The 12,742-nt window shown below is 32.8% G+C and overlaps 1 protein-coding gene across 1 annotated transcript in view; it reads right to left on the minus strand.

The window, feature by feature from the left end:
* Positions 1 to 12,742, minus strand: part of LOC123669508 (E3 ubiquitin-protein ligase MIB1) — a 151,679-nt gene that overhangs the window by 122,323 nt on the left and 16,614 nt on the right. The window lies entirely within an intron of this gene.

Raw genomic sequence — 12,742 nt, forward strand, 5'->3', positions numbered from 1 at the left:
ATGTTTTATTTTAAAACAAAAGTAAATAAAAACCGCCATATAAAAATTTCCATCACCTAACTTAAAACACGAGTAGATACAACTTAAACGTGCATCTCGAATCAGTAAACACCGCTACGAGTTTCTCACATATCTAAACATAAAACTGAATACTTCTACTTATGCAGCAGAAAGGACATACGCCTCCCCTCATCGTATATTCTGCCCAATTCGCAACACGCCCTGCCGATATTTACGTAACAAACGTCTTTGCTGACTCCTGACATACTGTGTCGTTTCCTTATGTTATAACAATGATAAATTATCTTCAATATCACAGTCACATTTGAGAATTTTTACGAAAATACGACAACATTTTGAAAAATACCTTCCTACTTTTAAGTTCGATAACAACTTACATGACGCAAAGTTTTCAGGTACATCTATCTTAAACTTTAATATGTAAACGTCTTGAGAATTATTTGAAACAATAAAATATCTCAGAACGATTTTTAAAGATAAAGTTTTACAGTCGCATATGTATTTAAAACTGAGTAATGTAACAAATAAATTTTTAATGATTCACTTTACTCTAGCTGAGTGATTAATAATAATAATAAATAAGGTTCCTATCCGTTTTGTGACAAATAAACAACTTACGAGTAATATTAATTACTACTTTGATTACTAAGTTTTGTAAGTAATAAATAATATGATAAATATCACAATAAGTTTAATTATAAAACGGCCGACTGAGTGTCGCTGCAGCGGCTCTAACTTTATTAAGGACGAGAAGCCAGCGCTGTCACTGAATCAAGGTGACGCGCCTTCACAATGCTCTATTCAGATTTAAATAGCTTTACGCCCAATTGCGCTTCAATATGGCGCAAGCTCTCAGATAGTTATTTCATTAAACAAAGATTTTAGAGATAACTTAGCTGCAAGGAAGGAAAGAGCCTTAGGCGTTTAATTTTCTTGAAAATTTGAGGATAAAGCTTTGCCGAGGAGCCAAAAATGAGTTTAAAGAAACTTCATTATGAGATCAGTTAGGAAAGATAAGTCACCGTAAGTTTATAAGTTCTTTGTGCTCGGGTAGAATACGTAATTAATTAAAATGATTCATCGTTACTGTAAAGAGAAACAGAAACACCATGCGACAAAGGAGTAGCATATGGGTTGCTATGAAAACAGCGGTAAACGACAAGTTGGAAGGGAGGGCCTGGGTCGACGTAAAGTTTGGCAATTATGGCAACCGCATGTCTGAGAGCGTCGTCTACACTCATTACGGACTGAAGCTCTACTTGTCTATATTAAAAGTAGAAAACGGTATTGAAGATACAAAGATATACTCTTTATTGATGATTATTTTCCTACACACCAAAAATTTAATTTGACGTCTTCGTTAATTAAAATTTGGAGTACTGAAATAAGTTCTGCTTTAGATTTGAATTCAGTATAATTCTTTTTTTATCTATTCACGAAATAAAGATGTAAAACCTACACATGTTCACTATATATAAAACTTGCTACACTAGTCGACGCAATTGGAATAGACGTGCTTCTAAAGGAAACGAGGTGAGCGGAACCAACTAAACGAGTAAATAATTTCAGAAATATTGCGAGCGAAACGAATTTTGTAATAATTCGCCTGACTTGAAGCATAAACTGTTCAGACTTCGGTCAAAATCGTATAAGATAAAAAGATATGTAGGTAGTATATGTAGTTAAAGAGAACTGCGGAGTTTCTTGCCGATTCTTTTCTGCAGAATCTACATTCTGAACGACGATTCGTAAGTGCTCTTGGGGCCTATTTGAATAATAATTGTTTTTGATTTTGATTTTGAATACCTTAATTTACTTTTTTCTTTTTCTTTTGACCACGTCCATCAGTCTGTTATAATAAACGAAATATTCGCATTAGGCGTTGCTATTATCTCTACACTACTTACAAAAATAAGTCATATTTATATATGGTGTTTACATGTCGATAGCCCAAAGGAATACTATGAATATGGAAATTGCATTAGTAGTTTAGCAATTACCGACATCTTTATATTTAGAAGCTTCTTTTTATACATGCGCTAAATCGCGGTTGCGTAGTTATTCCGTGGAGGAGTCGATATTATTATGTATCGTTTGTTCCATTATTACTTTTATTGTAAATTACTTTACTGATTAATATGTGTGCTATAGTTAAGAATTAACTATTTTTATTTCCTTGTCTCTTGTGTGTCTGTGTCATTATTGCAACTTTATTCCACATAGAACACAAATGTAAATATTAGTCACTTTTAACGACAAGATTTAATATTTTCGTGTATTCAGCTCGTTTCAATATACTAGTAGTCGCCCAGTGGTCGAATTTCGACCATAATTAATGTAAATTATAAGTGTGTCAAATGCATGGTAGTGTAGAAGAAAGAAAGAGTGCGGAATAGAAAGGGTACCAAGTTTTTGCTTCACGTGTTAATATATAGAAGATGTTGTAATAAATTTAATTAAATTAGTTTTTAACGAGTCCTTTCTTTTAGTACTTCGTAAAACTCTGATTGTAAATTAGACCTTCGAATCCGGTCGTAAAACTAAAACCAGATAAGTAATAATCGTTAAACATTGAAAAGACAATTGTATTTTGACCCTATGGATTACAAATTTGTCTCTTAGGGATTACGGTTATGAGTGTATATGGGTACTCGTGTAGTATTTAGTCGTAAAAAAAGATTCTACGTATTTCATATAGAAACTCAAGGTACGATTCTACAAAACTTATTTACATTAGTTATAATATATATGTACAATTTTGTTCGATAACTTAGCGCCATCTCGTAGGTAGAGACAGGATTTCGTTGCTTAGAAATTTTTTGACTTCCTCTCTTGATGTTAACTTTTCGCTGAAGAGAAGTAATAACGAGACAACTACCAAAGTTTAACTAACAATATTTTTTTCCCTTTTTCATAATGCTTAGGCTAGTTTTTATGCCGATATCCCTACAAGATCTAAAATTACGCGGGTGAAACCGTGAGATATACCTAGTATTGAATAAAATTTCTTCGCCTGGTCATGAACAAATAAGGCATCCGTGTGAGTTATAACAAAGCGATCATGATTCTATTTGAGATTTAATTAAAATGTACTTACAAGTAAGTTTTACGAACAAATAATACTCAAGACATGTCGCGGCGGTACTCTATCCGATTTAATTCGAATACTTAATTAAAACCAAGAACAATGATCGCGAGAGGCGCGTGGTTAATGTAGGAGCAATTCCGTCTTGACGTAAGATTTCACAAAATTTAATAACAAACCACATAAATAAATAGTATGCTTCGTTTTCAACGTAATAACGCCGATGTTGATTTTTTTTTGTTATTGGGTTTTTTTAATATTATATTTTTCATCTAGCGGCAAGAAGAATATACTGAATATGTATTACGACTATTATATAATTATTAGCTGTGCCCGCGACTTTGTCCGCGTGGAATTTAACAAATAAGATGTATACTAGCAATCGTTTCGTAAACATTTCAAATGCTGAAACAATTGCAAATGGGCATTCGCGCGTTCATGCTAATCGCATCCAAAGTATGGAGTTGTTTTTATATATTTAAGCAATATCGAGCGGTAAAGTTGCTGTGTGGCTACGGCACTAAAGAATTTAGCCACCCCCTCTCTTCCCGTGGGTGTCGTAAGAGGCGACTAAGGGATAACAAGGTTCCACAACCACATTGGAACTTAAGAAGCCGACCGATGGCGGGATAACCATCCAACTGCTGGCTTTGAAATACACAGGCCGAAGACGGGCAGCAGCGTCTTCGGTGCGACAAAGCCAGTACTGCGGTCACCAACCCGCCTGCCCAGCGTGGTGACTATGGGCAAAACACATGAGTTCACGTTATTTTTGGCGTAAACTTGTGGAGGCCTATGTCCAGCAGTGGACTGTATAGGCTGTAATGATTGAGCGGTAAATATAAAATTATAGCGGCTGTTTAGTGAAATTGTATGTATTTACAAGTTTTGTGTCTCACGTGGTCACTCTGTGAACTGAACAATTTCAGTTCACAGAGTTATAAAATAAATAAATTTCTAAAATAAAAGTAGCCTAAGTTACTCCATATTATAATACATCAGCTATCTGCCAGTGAAAGTCCCGTCCAAATCGGTCCATCCATTTTAGAGATTGACACACAGACAGAAAAAAACAAATTGTAAAAAATATTACTTTATTATATGTACCATGTATACATCCAGATGCATTTAATAAAAAGCGATTATTTTAACATATAACAAACAGAATATCCAATTTTATTTATTTGTATAGATGTTAAGAAAAAATACAATAAAAACAATTTTTATCTAACAAATAAAAAGCTGTCACTATAAATATAAGATGACTATTATAGATTCGGATATGATCAGATTATGCAATTTACATTTAATGGCTCTTGTATGGATTATGTTGTTGAACATAGTACGTAGACTTGACTGACTTGACAATTTCCCTAGAGAGATATATTATAACATAAAAAAGGATAGAGATAGAAGAAGATAAAAAACAATTGTGTTGGCTCGTAAAAGAAAAAACACCGACTTAACTTTACTCGACAACTAATACAAAGTAGGCATTCGCAAAATAGTCAATTAAATACGCATTATTAGGGATGACTCAAAAAGTACTCGTTAGATCTGGATCAAGATTAAATGTTACTAATCGACAACCACCATCTTTCGATTCAGAAAAGAATCCTCAAAATCGGTACATCCTGTAAAAAGTTATGAGGTAACACACAAAAAATACAGTCAAATTGTTAACCTCTTTTTTTAAGTAGGTTAAAAAGAAGATATACAAGAAATTGTATTTTATATGTATTGTGAAAACGGTTAAAATCGACAGCACAGCAGCTCGTGAACCTAAAGGATTAAACGATCCGTTAGTCACCTCGTTTGGGGGAAAAGTTTTTTCATTTGTGAAATATAATAACGCAATCCCTTATGAAATTTCTCACAACATGTAATAATTCTTCGACTTTTCGATACTTTATTTATATTTCATACACGACTTCCCAATAACGGAGTGAGATGCTTTCAAGGTTCGCGTGTATTTGAATTTTTTTACTTCACTTCGGCGAGTTCAAATGTGCGTGACATTTCTAAAGTTTTTATTTTTTCAGTACTCAGAGGTATTTGAAAGTACATTCCCGTCCGCGGTCTCGTCCGCGTGGATTACACGATTTGGACTATTCTGTTTTAAGATAAAAAATATACTGAAAATATGCCACTCGCTACTAATGTAGCATAATCTATTTTTTTTTTTTGTCATCAAATCTTTCCCCTTGCAAATATTAGTATAGATAAAAGCGTTCTATGTCTTTATCTTTATGCAAATTGCTGTTTATATTTATATAACATAGAAATTCATATAGCTGTTATAAAGATACTACAACACGCTACGACTAGCTATACAATATGACTAGCTAACCTAACCTCGGGGACCACAGCTCACCCTCAGGCGTTGTGAATAACGAAATCGAACAATCACTGAAAGATTTTAAGAACTATTTACCAGCCATGTTCGTAGACAATTACAGATATTTTTATCTATCTACGAATATTATCTAAATTGACTCGCCGAAATGTATGTACACACGTAACGTAACTTTTGAAAGACTTTACCGAATTGTATAAATCTTTTTGTGTTTGTTACTGTCGGGACAAGTTTTGTATAAAATATTGAATTGAGTGTGAAGCGTTTAGTTATTTATTGATGGTCACCAAATAAATGTATGGCAGTAAGAAGTTCACGGGGTCAGATACCAAACATAAAAGCTCCCTCATAGTTGTTTGTATTGTTTGTTTTAATTGGAGTTTTATATTTACGATAAAATCAAATTAACTAAATTATGGCAATGTTTATCTCAGTTTTCTCGACAGTATTATTTATCTCATAATTATACGTTATAGTGACTATAAAAATTCACAACTCGTAAAGGTCGGTTAGCGAGTATACTGCGAAAAACAATTTCATTGTAGGTGTGTTATGTTTTAATATTCATTTTGGCTTACTTATAAACGAATTTTTTAACCTATACTGGAATATGTGAATTTTTAAGGGAATATGGATTGCTGTATCCTAAACTATAACTAGGAAAAAGCTTGAGGGATTCACGAGGCTATATATATATATATATAGATTATCATATTCTTTAGCACTATTGAAGGGGCTTACTTTGCATACAATTCAATCTTATTATGCTTTATATAATATAATCTTATTATGCCTCATTTATCTGTTCTTGTATAACGTGTATAACTAAGAGACTGTGCTTTTCAAACTGTTCTATTACAGGGTAGGGTTTGCAATTTTGTTCAACAGAGTTTCGGTACGTAAAATAAAGGCATACGGAAAACTATATAGAGATAAGTTTTTACTACATCTCACATTTTCCACACAACTAAGCATTAAGGTGTTGTGCCATGACCGTCACAGGTCACAGGTTTTCAGAACACGTTGATAAATCGCCAAATTATATATCACTACATTGTATAAAACAGTCGCTTCCCGCTGTCTGTATGCTAAGATCTTTAAAACTACGCAACGGATATTGATGCGATTTTTTTTAGTAAATAAAGTGGTCCCAGAGGAAGGTTTATATGTATAATATATGAATAACATAGTAGAGGAACACTGAGAGTTTTTGATGTTTCTAAAGCGATGTCGTAAATAAACACATTTTTTTTCGCGCATATATAATATTTATTTTATATTTTATATTTAGTACATTATATTTATTTATTTTATATTTAGTATATTGCACCCGTGTGAAGCCGGGGCGGTTCGCTAGTGATATATATTTATTATATGAGACCATGACAAAATGTTATTAAAATTTATTCAAAACATAAGAAATTGCTAGAAATGTACTGTTGAGAAAAAGAAGAACTACATTCATCGCAGTGAGATTACGTAATTTAAGATAAAGTACATTTAAATTGAATTTTGTTATAAATCAGTTCTTTATAATATTTAGCTTTTGACGTTATTTTACGGAATTGCTAAGTATAGATGGTTCAGTAATAAAATTAGGTATTAGCGTATACGTTAGTAAGTATTACCCTTGAGCGTTCCTAGCGCTTTTGCGCTTGAGTTATTTGAGTTTTTTTTTCGCAGTAATCCAGTACAACACAGATACAAAAAAAATAATAATAATAATAATTGACATTTCACATATGAGTATTGTCTCTCTATTCGATTTCAAATCGATTTTTCTAAATATTTTTAATGTACAGATTTCAGCTAGTCACATTTTTATCATACGTATTGTATGGATTTTAAGTTATTTATAACTAATATTATGTGCTGTGTGGTTACGGCAGGTAAAAATATAGCCAACCACGGGAAGAGACCCCTCTCTTCCCGTGGGTGTCGTAAGAGGCGACTAAGGGATAACACAGTTCCACTAAAACCTTGTAACTTAAAAAGCTGACTGATGACGAAACGAACCATGCAACTGCTGGCTTTTACACAAGTCGAAGACGGGCAGCAGCGTCTTCGGTGCGACAAAGCCAGCCTTGCGGTCACCAACCCGCCTGCCCAGCGTGGTGACTATGGGCAAAACACATGAGATCACGCTATTTTTGGCGCTGAAAAGTTTTTTTTTGTTTATTTTTTTTTAAACGCGCTAATCTCGGGAACTACTTGTTCGAACCGAAAAACTCTTATTGTGTTGGATAGTCCATTTGACGAGGAAGGCTACAGGCTATATAACATTTCGCTGAGAGCATAAGGAGACTGAGCATTTATAAGAAATGTTCCGAAAACGGGAAAGTTGATTCTTTTTGAGGGCTTCCGTTGCGTGCGCTGCGTAAACGGCAAAAGATACCCAAAAATCATGTATAACGAAAATAATCGCCACTAATAGTTCTAAAAATAGTCCTCGACAACATGAGTTTTTTCTAAAATAATGCACTATTTGCGAAGCTTGTTTTATACACATATTATAAATCCTTATCCAAATAAAGGCATTATTCATTACAAGTATTTATTTTTGAAAAATATTATCCTTGACATCATTTGATTTCAATGAATATCTTAGAAGATATCACAGTTTTAAGATAACCCCGCAACGAATAGGGTACTTTCGGTAGTGACAAATAAACGATATTTGATAAAAATTAAAATTTATGTAAAAATACACTTAAATATTCTGATTTGGAATCATAAAAGCACATTATTGTTTTATTACATTGAAATTAAAAGTCGTATATTTTAATCTGTATATAACATGACCTAAAACACGACCCGCCATGGTATGACGTCATACGGACAGTAACAAAAACAAAGTTCTGTCAGAACTGTAAACAGCTAGGGACATATCTATCAACATTAACTTCAAGAAGTAATACTTGTGCTCTTTCGTTAGTCCATTTCATTTGTACCTATTTATGTATTAAAATGCAAAAAGGTTTTGTAAAAGCAGATAGTACGAATCTGCCAAAAATTGATTCAATGATAGTTGCAAAGTTTTTTGCATGTAACCCAGACTTCTGTTCTGCCGAATTTCGGAATGTTAAAACGTCTTTGTAAGTATTACTTTTATACTTGTTATATTATACTGTAGAAAGTGTTAGGTTATATTTTATTCCTTATGTTACTGCCAAATTAAGGCTTAATAGTCTTTTTTTAATGCTAGTACTTGTACAGCTAGACACTACACACCAACGATAGCTATTGTAATTCATTATTTTACACAAAACACCAAATATTTGTAGCTGTTAACGTTGAACGACAAAGAGTATGTGTATAAGGTATTGAACTTTTGACGTATTGAACGAGTTCGGTCATACATACGTCATACACGATTTTCGTTTTTAAACACACTACGTCACCAAAATGGCTGATAGCGTTTTCGCGGAAATAAAAAAGGTTTAAAATGTAATTTGATTTTATGGCATGAAAGCGTGTTTATTTTGTCGAAATATATTTATTTTGTGGCTTTTTATTAGAAAATCAACATTGTAAAGTACTTTTTCAAACATAGTGGCCCTATTAATGATCACAAAAAATGAAAAGGTGATTTTATTGCATTATTATTAGACAGGCACTTAGACTTACGAATGAAAAAACTTCATCAAGAAAGCCATTTTATATAGATGAACTTTGTCTTTTTGAGTACTTAAGTTTGACACATAATAATGTTAAATAAAACGGCGTTGCATTGCGTCGCGCCGCGCACCGGCGCAAGTCGCCCGAGTTGCACAGTAGTGGTTTAAAACATTTTAGTTCGTTTCTTCCTCAAATTAACGCGGTCGAAACCGCGGAGTACTCCCAACCAACTCAGCCAACTCATTTGTTATTTAAGCGTTACTAAAGGTCATAAGAAGTATTTATAAACATGTTTTATAACGCAATAATATTTTAAATTATACCTACTCTAAAATTTCTTTGCTACATTATTGAATAATAATAATAATAATATTTATTGTACACAACAATAATCATAACAATAACCATATTACAAATAAAGAACAGTGTACAAAGGCGGTCTTATCGCTAAGGGAGCGATCTCTTCGAGACAACAGAATATACGATTACATTGAAACCTACTATATACATTGAAATATAATATACTCAAAACATTTGTTGACTACTGTCAATTTAAATTAAGTTTTCAACTAAGATTCCAAAACTAATACGTTTAGGCATAGACGAGTGGTTCTGCCGGCCTAGCATGCATACAATGAGATATCTCTTGACGAGAGAGAGAGATAATGTCTACATCGAGTATTTTCTCGATTACCCTAACATGCGCACTACGAGAGACAAAATTCTCTTCCGAAGACTTCGCCTTGTCGAGTAGAGAAACATTATCAACCATAATCACAACTGAATATCATTCTTATTTCTTATGTCGTAAAGTTGAATTTACAAGGTTATTGACCAATCGTGCCAAACCGGGATGAGCCAACGTTTGTATAATTTCAAACGAGTGACACATGTTTTATTTAACAATGTTCTCGGCCTTTTGGCTAAGATAAAAAGTATATATCTAATTTAAAAAATCTAATATGGAAAATAAAACGGCGTAAGTAAATGAATTTAATTATATATGTAAAATAATATGCTCGTGTTGTGCTTTATATCTTGTCGCACATTAGATAATTGTAATTCTATCACGCTTTGTTTTTTTTTTTGTTTTTTTTTAATTTTTAAAATTTTTTGAATTTTTGAATTTTTTTTTTTTTTTGATTATTGATTTTACTTTTATTCTATTTAATTTTATTTTTACTTATTGATTTTTTTAATATAATTTTGTTTTGTTTTTTATTCTGAATGTTGTCTTGTCTTGTTGTACTAACCCAATATGGACTTACACTTTGGTCTGAAATAAAGTATTATTATTATTTAGAATAAGAAGCAACAGGGCGCAAATACGTTTTTTGTGTCATTATATGGCACACTTCACTCGACTTTTCGCATTTCCCGCTCTTCGTATACCGAAATTATATAATTATAATAGGGAAACGCCATGGTATACAAAAAATAGGCACCCGGTTTTATTTATTTTTTATTTATCGTCTTTCTCGTCGATAATATTGAAAACGAGAAGATATTGAAAACGAGAAGATATTGAAAACGAGAAGAGTTAAAACGACAAAATTCGACAAAATTACGATGTCATGTTAGCTTCCGTAGAGATAAATATCACAGATCACTAAAATTTAATGATTATTTCTTCTATTGACGTAACGAGAAGAGTATCGCGTGCACGCATGTTAGCTACTGTAGACATAGAGAGATAATACGAGAAAAGGGGTAGACAAAATTTTGTCGTGGCGCGCATGCTAGGCCTGCTGGTTACCAATCGCATTTGTAAGTTTATGCATCAACTATATATTATGCATACATATTTATGGTATACTTATAGCTATGACTGGAGGTCGCCCATGGATATAGTTCCTACAGTACTTAAGTTGGCTCAATACGTAAACTATAAATCGAACACAGCCGAAAGACAGCAGACAGCTTTCCTCATTAAAAAATAAATCCACTGTGGTTCTCCATGGCGAATTGGCAAACGTACATGTTTTACCTCTACCCGATAATTGAAATTCTTATTATTTTATTTATATCGCTGACGAAATGAATAAATTTTATGCAAAAACTGTATTTCAAAAACTTAATCGACATTTGCATGTTTTTCCACGGAGAATACATCACTTTCAATTTTGTTCTACAAATGAGTATAAGTTTAGTTTAAAAAACAGCTGGACCGCTTTCCATGGTTTTTAATTTAACGATTGAATAACGATGAAAAATTGACGAAAAAATTAAACTAAGAAAAATAAATAATTCCAATGCAAGTTCGTGGGTCAGCATATAAAATAAAGTTCGTGGGTTTCGTAACCGTCAAATATTTAATGTTCCTCCCGTCGATATGGTAAACTCTCCCATTAAAAAAGGTTTAAATCGACACGATATATTCACAATATTCGGATAGTGCCGTATTTTAAATTTGAAAAATGTAGAATCATGTCAATAATGTATAATACAACGTAGGTACACGAAAAAAATAGTCAAGTAAATACGCATTATCAAAGATTACTCCAAAAGTTGTAATCAGATCTCGATGAAATTTAAATGTGACCACATGATAAACATCGGCTTTCGATTAAATTAAAAATAATCAAAATTGGTACACTCAGTAAAAAGTTATGCAGATTTTCGAGAGTTTCCCTCAATTTCTCTGAGATCCCATCATCAGATCCTTGTTTCCTTATCATGGTACCAAACTAGGGATATCTCCTTTCCAACAAAAAAAGAATAATCAAAATCGGTTCATAAACGACGGAGTTATACCCGAACATACATTAAAAATATGCATATATATACAGTCGAATTGAATAACTCCTCCTTTTTTTGAAGTCGTTTAAAAAAGTATTGACATATATATTGGTTGTCAAATATTTATGCGTGAGTTACGGAACCTTAAACCCACGAATACCCCCTGACGTACCAAATTGATAGAAGCTTCTCAATCGACCACCTCACGAGTTCCCCGTATTGACCTTTAAATGCCTGGTTGTTTTAATTTCTAACTTTAAACAATTTTTTAAAATCAAATCAAAAATCGACCGTTCCAGCGGGGATCGAACCGATCTCCGACTTACCGTGTCGGTGCTGTAGCCAATTAAGCTATGGAACGATGTACCCGCTAGATCGAAATTAGTCGTAAGAATTTCTAACTTTATTGATTGTAATATTATTTTGACCACTCTTCAGTCCTACTTCAACTTGTATTAATATATAATTTATAATTATTCGGTTTTTTTGCAACCTCCTAACTGCTGCAAACGTAATTCGTGCGTTACGAAATTTATTTTGTGTAGACTAAAGACAATATATAAAGCTACTCAAATATACAACAAACGACAAGTGAACAAATGACTTATTTAAAAATAATTAATAATCTATACTAATATTATAAAACAAGTTTCTTTTTTCGTTTAAACGCGCTAATCTCAGGAGTTACTGGTCCGAATCGAAAAATTCTTTTTGTTTTGGATAGTCCATTTACCGAGGAAGTCTATAGGCTACATAGTATTTTAGTAAATTTATTCCTCAAACTAACGCGGTTGAAACCGCGGGGCGCAGCTAGTTTTATTATAAAAATATACGTTTGATATCCCAGCAGAATCTGCAGAACAGTAAAAGGTATTTTATCCAGATGGATATTAGAGATAAGTGAGACTACAATTTCGTCGACC

Source organism: Melitaea cinxia, chromosome 3 (assembly GCF_905220565.1).
Source record: "Melitaea cinxia chromosome 3, ilMelCinx1.1, whole genome shotgun sequence".
In the NCBI taxonomy this organism is placed as follows: domain Eukaryota; kingdom Metazoa; phylum Arthropoda; class Insecta; order Lepidoptera; family Nymphalidae; genus Melitaea; species Melitaea cinxia.